The 10,166-nt window shown below is 41.8% G+C and overlaps 1 long non-coding RNA gene across 1 annotated transcript; it reads right to left on the bottom strand.

The window, feature by feature from the left end:
* Positions 1-4,293: 4,293 nt before the first annotated feature.
* On the bottom strand, positions 4,294-10,057 carry LOC103008491 (uncharacterized). The gene is made up of 3 exons (XR_451763.2): positions 8,935-10,057; positions 7,483-7,577; positions 4,294-4,671 (listed from the first exon to the last, which is right to left on the bottom strand). It is a non-coding gene; the product is annotated as an uncharacterized LOC103008491 (long non-coding RNA).
* Between the last annotated feature and the right edge of the window lie 109 nt (positions 10,058-10,166).

Here is a 10,166-nt window from a genome sequence, read left to right on the forward strand (position 1 = left end):
AGTATTCTGGGCAGGGAGAACAGCATAGGCAAAGGTACTGAGGCAAGACTGAGCTTGATATATCAAGGCTGTGACAAGAGGGAGGGGTCATGAGATGAGCTCAGAGAGGTCAAGGGGCCAGATAAGGCAGGGCCTTGTTAGCCAGGGTAAAAACTTTGGATTTTATTTTAAATTAGATGGAGAGCCACTGAAGAGTTGCTGCAGCAGAGGGACGGGAAGTGATCAGTGATCACTCTGGCAATTGCATGGAGAATAGATTGTAGGGGAGCAAGAGTGGGAGAAGAACCATTTAGAAGGGGATGGCAGTGGTCTCCGTGAGTGATGGTTGTGGATGACGGTGAATGTCAGTGGATGTCAGTGGATGACACTGGCTTGAGGAAATGTGGGGATTGAGAAAGATATCTGAGAATGACTTGGATTTCGGCAAAATCCCACATGCTGCACTATTTTTGGAGGAGATACAATTTACCATGCAGTACTAACTCCACTCCCTTGGAACACTTCGGCAAAGGCAAAACCTTTGTGAAAGCAGGAGGAAACAAGGCCCATCCTAATCCTACCCAGATACACAGAAGCTTCAGAAAGGAGGGTATTGATTACAAAGGGCAATCTTTACCCCAGTCCCCTCCCTGTCCTCTGAAGTCTAATTGAAATGCTTGGCTTGTATGAAAGGGCACTAGAGATCCTGCTTTAACAAGTAACGAGTGGCACTTAGTGGCATTGAACAGGCTCTAATTCTGATTAAGCGTTATTCTGATTCGGAGAGGGTATATGAAAGGAAGACAAGATAGATGGAGGACATAGATAACTAATCTTAGATATCAGGCTCAAAAACCAAGAGCTGAGGCATGTGTGTGTGTGTGTGTGTGTGTGTGTGTGTGTGTGTGTGTTGGTTTAGTGGTGGTGAGGCAGCAGGGGAGGGGGAAAGGGCTCAGTTTCCCTGCTACCAGGTCTAGAGGATTCTCTCTCAATTCCCCATAGGGTGGAGTCCTCCCATCCATTTGGTCCCAACAAACTCAGTGTTAGGCTAGGTCCCCTGGGACCCAAGATCCTCTCATTCACAAAGGGCCAAAAATGGAGACAGTTGACATTAAACAACGGCCATAGAGATCCAGTGACAAGTAGGAGAACAGAATCGAGCCATCACACACCTTTAAGCTCAGGGCCATTCCTCTGCTTGTAACACAAAGAGTCCAGTCTTAAAAGTAACTCCTGGGATTTCTTGGAGAAAAGCATAATTCTGTTACATTGTATTTTGGGGGTTAACAGCATTTATTTGTTTGATGTAAGCATTTAAAACATCACAATTTCTTCATTTAAAAATAAAGTATACCTTTTCCCTTGCTTCCCTCCTCCTGCTATGGAATGGGCCTGGGCTTCTTTCTTTCTCGAAGTCCTGGGGTTAGCTTTTGGAAAGTCAGGGTGGGCTTGGCAGCAAGAACCATTTCAGCCCCCAAACCCATTCCACTCTCAGGAACACGGTGGAAGCTGCCAGAAGCGTGTGGCAGAGCCAGTGGAGAAGGAAGGAACAACATTTCAGGCGCAGATGAGGTGGGAAGGCCCTTTTCTGACAGTCATCTGTGGCTATCTCCTCAGGGGACCATATGTCCCCATGCCTGCTGCTGGCCAAATGGAATTCAAGACTAGGAATATGCATCTTTTGCTTTTCTGCTCCTGCAGCAGTTTGATGAGGGGTGGGGGGAGGGAGGAGCAAATCATCTCTTTTGCTGGCTGAAAAGACGTCTTGCACAGTTGCTCCCGGTCTTTCTATGCAGGGCACGCCCCAGGCAGGCGCTGAACTTCTCCACCAGCCCGGCGGAGCAGCCTAGGGATTAGAAACGCACTTTCTCCAAGCACCATTTTCAAAAAGCTCAACCGAAAAGAGTCGAGGTTTGAATTCAGACTATTCATTCCTTGGTAAATACAAAAATTGAGTTCTTTCGTTCTGGAAATGGGGGGAAATAAAGGGAGAGATGATTTTATCTGGGAGGTGCGACTGCCACCTGGTGGCTGATGCTGACTGAGCAACTAAAAGGGCTGCTGATTGTTTTCATGCGGAGAAGCTCGGTGGAGGGGAGGAGAGGGCTGGCCACCGCGCAGTGGGATAGATGTTGTGATAGGGACAGTCCTGAGTAGGGGTTAAGGGCGTGAGTGCTGGAGGCACACTGCCCAGGTTTGATTCCCTCCTCTAAGACTTTTCTGTTGTGGCTTTGGCTGAGCTGCTAAACCTCTTCTGTGCCTCTACTTCCTCATCTGTGAAGTGGGGCTAACACTTCCTATCTCATAGGGCGATTGTGAGACATAAACTACACACTCCATGCAAATGGTTAGCACAAATCTGGTGCACAGAAAGCATTCAGTTAAAGTTAGTTGGTGGTATGGTGTGGAGAAAAACATGGGGCTGTGGGCACCTTTGGACCTACTATGTGCTGGGCATGCTGTGGTGCATTGGGGATATGATGGTGAGCAGAAACATTGCCCTGATCTCATCAAGTTCATTGTCTGGAGGGATTCAGGCACAAGCAAGCAAATAACCACACGAAGAGCAAAATAGACATGGTCCTTACCCCCAGGTTCTAGCTGGGGAGTTAGACCTGTAAACGGGTGATTATAATTTGTAATAACTTTATTCCAGGATGGTCCTCAGTGCCCTAGGAGCACATAAGGAGCAACTAACCCATCTGGGGAGGGGCATGCCTTGTGAAGAAGGAGGCTGTAAGCTGAGTTCCGAAGGATGAGAAGGAGTAGCCAACGGAGGCAAGGAGAAGAGGGTTCGAGCAGAGTTAAAATACTGCTTGCAATGGCTCACAGTGAAATCAGACTCAGTGCCTTTGAGGAACTGACAGAGGTTGGGTAGGGCTGGAGGCCAAGGGAGAGCTGGGATGAGGATGAAGATGCAGGCAGGGGCCAGCTCCGCAAGGGCCCTACGAGGCCCATGAAGGGGATTTTGCATTTTGTCTTCAGAGCAACGGGGAGCCATGGTGAGGTTAAGTCGGGAGAGCAAGGTCAGAAGTGGAGAATGACCTTGTCACGTCAGTGGAATGGCAGAGGTGGGACACCCTGGTACAAAGGGTTGATTATGCAGGAGGAAATGTTGGCTAGGTAAATGGTGGAATGAACGGGCACACTCTCTCCCCCTGTCACCAGAAGACTAAAGTCCAAGGAAGCTGGTGGAGCTGATGTGGGGAAGCTGGTACCATCCCTTGGAAACACACTTAACGACGGGGGTGGCTTGCCAGCAAGGTGAGGTGGAGAACAGGAGAGAATCAGAGATCTGGCCTCTAATGCTAGCAGGGGAAATAAACAGCTCTTCCTCCATAGAGTTTTGACCCGTATGTAACCACGGAAAATGAATGTTTATCTTTGCTAAGTGACTTCATAAAGAGAAACAGCTGCGCTGACAGAGAGACCCAACTGGGACCGGGACACTCCCATCCACCCTCGTTCTTAGGACTCAAGTCCGACCACCATCCTCCCCATCAGGTAGGACAGAGCGGAGAAGGCCACCGCCTGCCTGGTGGACACCAAAGGCATTGCTTGGGATTCCAAGACACGAGAAGGGACCGAGGGATAAGCTCCTCCTGGGCAGGGTGAAGTTTTCTGAGGGAGAAGGTGAGTTCTGGGAGGTATGCAGGAGGCTGCATGCAGGGAGGGGTGGGGCTGGAAGAGAGCAAGACCCAGGAAAGGAGGAAACTTGCTCTTTGCAAAGGTCTTGTGTGGAAGAGATGGTTCTTGTGGGATTTTTGCCCTTCATTCCTTCTACTCTTGCCCTTTTGTAACTTGGCCATTCATTTAGTTACAGGCAGACCTCATTCTATTGCACTTCATTTCATTGCGCTTCACAGATATTGCTTTTTTTACAAATTGAAGGTTTGTGGCAACCTTGCTTGGACAAGTCCATCCACTCCCTTTTTTTCCAACAGCATTTGCTCATTTCCTATCTCTGTCACATTTTGGTAATTCTCACCATATTTCAAACTTTTTCATGATGATTATATCTGTTATAGTGATCAGTGATCTTTGATGTTACTACTACAACTCGCTGAAGGCTTCAGATGATTAGCAATTTTGACCAATAAAGTATGTACATTTTTTAGACACAAGGCTATTGCACACTTAATGGACTACAGTATAGTGTAAACATAACTTTTATATGAGCTGGGAAACCAAAAAATTCGTGCGACTTGCTTTATTGCGGTATTCGCTTTATTGCGGTGGTCTGGAACTGAACCCACAATATCCCTGGGGTCTGCCTGTACTTCTTTATTAATACAACAAATGAAAGTGGAAGGCCTGTGTGTGTCAGGCACTGTGTTAGGCACCTGGGTACATGCTGTGGGAACAAAAGGGCCAAGGTCCTCACTTTCATGTAGCAATTGTGGGGTTGTGGGGAGAGGGTGGCACTCAATAAACAAGTAAACCACTAAATGAGAAAGACAGTTTCAGGCCATGGTGGAGACCATGTATGAGGGAGGGACTGTGGACAGGGGCTGCTTTGGACAGAGGGTCCCAGGGTGGGCGCTCTCAGGAGGGGCTTATAGGCTGAGAACTGAACGGTGAGAAGGTTCCGGCTATGTGAACCCCTTTCACCCACCAGGCTCTCTTGTCATCCTGCTGGTCGTCCCATCAGTACCCATCCATGCTGATCTCGGGTGGAGTGCTGCGAAGGCCCTGAGTGACAGGAACAGTGACAGTGAGCTCTGTGATTGTTCCACATGAGTAGGCTCATGAGGCAGTGGCTTCAGACTTCCCTACATTTGTCCCATCCCTGTTCTGGCCGGGGGAACTAGTTTGTGTCAGATCTGTTGACTCTCCCACCAAGCAAAAGATCAAATTCTGAATGAAAAAGGAAATGAAATCTGTTCAAAAGAATTGGAAAGCTACTGAGGTGGTAAGACCTTGAGGGGCCAAGGTTCCAGGGACAAGAAAAGCACTGCAATGACTCAATATTCAGCATAGCTTTCCCCCACCAGACATTGCTGCTTTATGAGTGGCAGCCTAGAGTCTGAGAAGTTGAGAAGAACTACAGGCAGACTTATGGGCTAAATGAACAAACCCTGGAGTCCAGCGCCAGCCAAGGAAGGTCCTAGTAAATGCCCTAGACTTTAAGTTGGGAGACCTGAAGATCTAAGCACTAAAGAGTAAGACCAAACAAGATATACACTCGCCTATGTAAAGACTGAAGCCAAGCTATAAACAACTCACTTTCTGATAGGATTAAGATGAACTCCCCCTACCTTAACTGCCTGCCAGAAACAAAAGTAAATTATAAAAGATAATATCATCCCAACCCTCCAATAAACTCTACAATTTTAATTATACAATATCTGGCATTTAGTTAAAAAAAATTCCCCATCACACCAGGATTAAAAAAAGATCAGATAACCAAAACACAAGAGAGAAAAAAGTTGTTACATTTATCATAATGGTATTGAAAATAACTCTGATCAACATTTCTAGAAAATATTCTGAAGAAATTCAGCAGAAGAAAATTCAGCAGAATGGAAATGGAAATTCTAGAAATGAAAAATATAATAATTGAAATTTAGAACTCAATAAGGGAGTTTAATGGCAGATTAGATGGTACTGAAGAGAGGATTAGTGAACTGCTATACTGATCAGTAGAAAATAACTAGACAGAAGGTTCAAGAGAAACAAGGACAGAGACTACAGACGAGAGCAAAAGAGATAAATGGAACTGAGTACAAAGATTTAACATGTGTAGTGGAGTCTCAGAAAAGAAGGGAAAGACTAGAGTAGAAGTCACCAAAACTGATAAATGATAACAAATCACATATTCAAGAAGCACTATGAAGTCTAAGTAAGATAGATGCAAAGAAAATCATGCTCAGTTGTATCATAGTAAAATGTCTGAAAAGCAAAGACAAAAAGAAAATCTGAAAAACAGGCAGATGGAAAAAGAATGTATTACTTTCAAGTGGGGCAGTAATATGACGGACAGCTGACTTCTCGATAGAAATAGTAGAAGCCATAAGACAGAATGTATCAAAGTGCTGAAAGAAAATAGCTGGCAACCTTGAATTTTATACCCAGCAATGATATTGTTTAAAAATACAGTTATAAAAAAAGACATATCAAGTAAACAAAAACTAAGTGACTTCATCTCCAGTGGAACTATACTAGTGTAATGTGTAAAGGTTGTTCTTTAGGTAGAGGGAAAATAACCCCATTTGGAAGAATGGATAGGTAAGAATGAATAAAAAACAATGAAAAGTGTAAATATATCAGAAAATCAAAATGAGTATTGACTATATAAAACAATAATAATTTTAATGTCTCATGGTGTTTAAAATATATTCTAGAATTTTAAAAAATCTATATGCTGCTTACAATACACATTATAAACGTAAGAATGAAAAAAGGTTGAAATAAAAGAATGAAAGCAATAACACCATGATACACTAACCACAAGAATATATGACAAGAAGCAGCGTTAGAGAAAAAGAAACGGTTCCTAAAGATAAGAGAGTCAAACTACCAAAACAATTCTAAATGTGTAGGCACCTAACAACAGTTAAAGACATATAAATTAAATATTGATAAAACCAAAATGACAAACAAATTCAGAGCCGTAGAGGAAAATTTTTAGCATACCCCTCTCAGTAACTGATAGAACAATCTGATCTATTGATAGGGCAAATAGATCAAAGAAAGATCAACAAGTATACTTGGAATAGGAAACCCAGATAAGACACTTCACAAATATGATCTAATTTTGTATATATATAACACTAGACACAATAACTACAGAATACACATACTTTACAAATGCATACAGATATTTCCCAAAAGTGGACCACATGCTGGGTCCTAAAGCAAGTCTCAGAAAATTTCAAAGGACTGAAATCATTCAGAGTATGGTCACTAACCACTATGGAATTAAAATAAAAATAAATAACAAAAAGTAGAGAGTTCCTAAATGCTTGAAAGTGAAACAATATATTTATCATAACCCATAGGTCTTATAAAAATTATAAAAAAATATTTTGAACTGACTAGTAATGAAAATATGACATACAAAACTTGTGGGATGCAGCTAAAGCTATGTTCAGAGGAAAATGTACAGCGTTACATGCTTGCGTTAGAAAAGAAGAAAGCCTTAACATCAATGATTTAGGTATCCATCACAGGATATTATAAAAATAATTAGAAAACAATAGAAGGAATCAACAAAGTCAAAGTTGATTCCTTGAAAAGATTAATAAAATTGATAACTTACTGTCGAGATCAAATTTTAAAAAAAGAGAGCATAAATTAACAGTATCAGGAATGAAAAGGGGACATCACAATGCTCCTAGAGACATTAAGAAGATAATGAAAACATATTTGAACATGTTTTTTGCCATCAAGTTTTAAAGGATAGGAGGAATGAACAAATTCATAGAACACAATTTATTGAAACCAACCCAAAAAGAAATAGAAAATCTGAATAATCTTATGATTACCAGAAACCTTACTCACAAAGAAAACTCCATGACTAGATGTCTTCAATGATGAATTCTATGAAATACGTAAGAAAGAAGCCATTCTCTCTCATGAACATAGAAGTAAAAAATCTAAACAAAACATGAACAAATCAAATTTAGAGGTATGTCAAACATATTAATTGATGATATGTTACAAACAAGTTGGACGTATTCCAAAATGCATGTTTGGTTTAACATTAGAAATCAATCAATGTAATACATCACATTTTCAGAATAAAGAAATAAAATAATTGTCTCAATAGATTTTAGCAAAAGCATCAGATAAAATTTAACACCAATTTATTACCAAAAACTCTTGGCAAGTTAAAAGTAGAAGGGAACTTCCTTAATCTGTTAAATGATATGACAAAAAACAAACAGCAAATGTTATACTTAACAGTGAAACATTGAAACTCTCCTTTAAGATCAGAAACAAGACAAGGATGTTCATTATCATCATTTGTATTCAATATTATATTGGAAGTTTTAGCCTGAATCAACTGGATATACATACGGACAAATAATTAATCTTGTCCCTCTACATCATACTATTCATAAAAATCAATTCCAGGTGGATTGAGTATTTAAATGTGCAGATAAAACAGTAAAGCTCCTAGAAGATAACAGAGGAGAACATCTTGGAATAGTCAAAGGTTTATTTAACCAAACACAAGAAGTATAGTACTAAAGAAAAACATTGATATATTGGACTACGTTACAGTTAAACTTTTTTATTTATTGAGTTTATAAAGAGAATAAAAAGGTGAAGCACAATTGAGAAGAAAATTTGCAATACATACAACTAACATATAGCAAATATATAGAATATGTAAGGAACTCCTCTTAATGAATGCGAACATTATGAGAACCCCATATAGAAATAGACAAGAGGGACTTCCCTGGTGGTGCAGTGGTTAAGAATCCACCTGCCAATTCAGGGGACACGGGTTCGAGCCCTGGTCCGGGAAGATCCCACATGCCGTGGAACAACTAAGCCTGAGTGCCACAACTACTGAGCCTGTGCTCTAGAGCCCGAGAGCCACAACTACTGAGCCTGCATGCCACAACTACTGAAGCCTGTGCGCCTAGAGCCCGTGCTCTGCAAAAGAAGCCACCGCAATGAGAAGCCCGTGCACCGCAACTAGAGAAAAGCCCGCGCACAGCAACAAAGACCCAGTGCAGCCAAAAAAACAAAGAGAAATAGGCAAGAGATTAAAATGCAAAAGATAATATCCAAATGGCCAATGAGCTCAGCTTCACACATCATCAGGAAAATGCAAATTATAAGAAAGCAATACCACATTGTGATGGTTAATTTTACGTGTCAACTTGCCTAGGCCACAGTACCCAGATATTTGGTCAAACATGCTAGGTGTGTCTGTGAAGGTATTCTTTAGAGAAGATTAACATTTAAACCAGTAGATTTGGAGTAGAACAGATTACTCACCATAATGTGGGTGGACCTCATTATGGTCTCAGTTGAAGGCCTTAATAGGAAAAACAGAAAAAGAATGAAGTCTCATGAAGAAGGGTGGATTCTGTTAGCGGAAGGCCTTCAGACTTGAACTGCAGCATCAGCTCTTTCCTGGGTCTCCAGCCTGCTGACCTATCCTGAAGATTATGGACTTGTCTACACAGACACACACACACACACACACACACCCTACTGGTTCTTTTTCTCGAGAGTCCTAATGTATGCACCCATTAGAATGGCTGAAATGAAAAAGATTGACAACACCAAAGAGTGGTGAACATGTGGAGCAACTGGAATTCTCATACTTTGCTGGTGGGAGTGAAAACTGGTACAACCAATTCAGATTCCTGTCTGTCAGTAGCTGCTAAAGCTAAACATATGAATACCCTAAGCAATTCCACACTAAGGTACATATCCTATAACATATATTCAACTATATATATATAGTTGTTCCCAGCAGCACTATTGATTGATGATTACCCTAAATTGGAAACAACCAAATTTCCACCCACAGTGGAATGAATGAATAAATGGTAGTATATTCAAATGATGTATAAACTTATGCAATATCTTGTATTAACGTAACGAGTAAAAGAAGGCAAACACAATGGGCAAAACTAATTGATGCTGTTTATAATCAGGAAAGAAGGGAAAGGGATTGGGACTGGGCAAGGACCTGATGTGCTTCTGCAGTGCACCATTTCTTAACCTCAGCGGATACTACGTGGGTTTGTTCACTGCGTGAAAATCTATCCATATGTATACTGATGATTCGTGCACTTTTCTGCACATATTTATAATCCAATTTCTTGACGTTTAAGAGAGTATGTCTCTGTCACTGTGTATTACTTTGGGGAAGTCACTCTACATTTTGGAGCCCCAGATCCTCTGCTGTAAAATGCTGTATGGATTTAAAGAGATGGTCCATGGTAAAGCTACTTGACCTGGTCTCTTCCCTTTCCCTCACCCTGTTCTTGGTTCAGTTCATTTCCTCAGAGAGATCTGCCCCTCATGGTCTGCTCCCCACCCCCAAGTGATCTGGTCTCCAAACTCTAACACCACCTTTCAGATGAGTGGTCCATCATCCACCCCCCAACCAAACACCTTCTTGCTCCCCCCTCCGTGCAGAGTGGTCCAAACTCCCCTCTTCCCGCTGCCCACGGGATAACCGGTCTCTGTAGCCTCTCTCACTCCCCTACTTGTTC

This window comes from Balaenoptera acutorostrata, chromosome 2 (assembly GCF_949987535.1).
Source record: "Balaenoptera acutorostrata chromosome 2, mBalAcu1.1, whole genome shotgun sequence".
NCBI lineage: Eukaryota > Metazoa > Chordata > Mammalia > Artiodactyla > Balaenopteridae > Balaenoptera > Balaenoptera acutorostrata.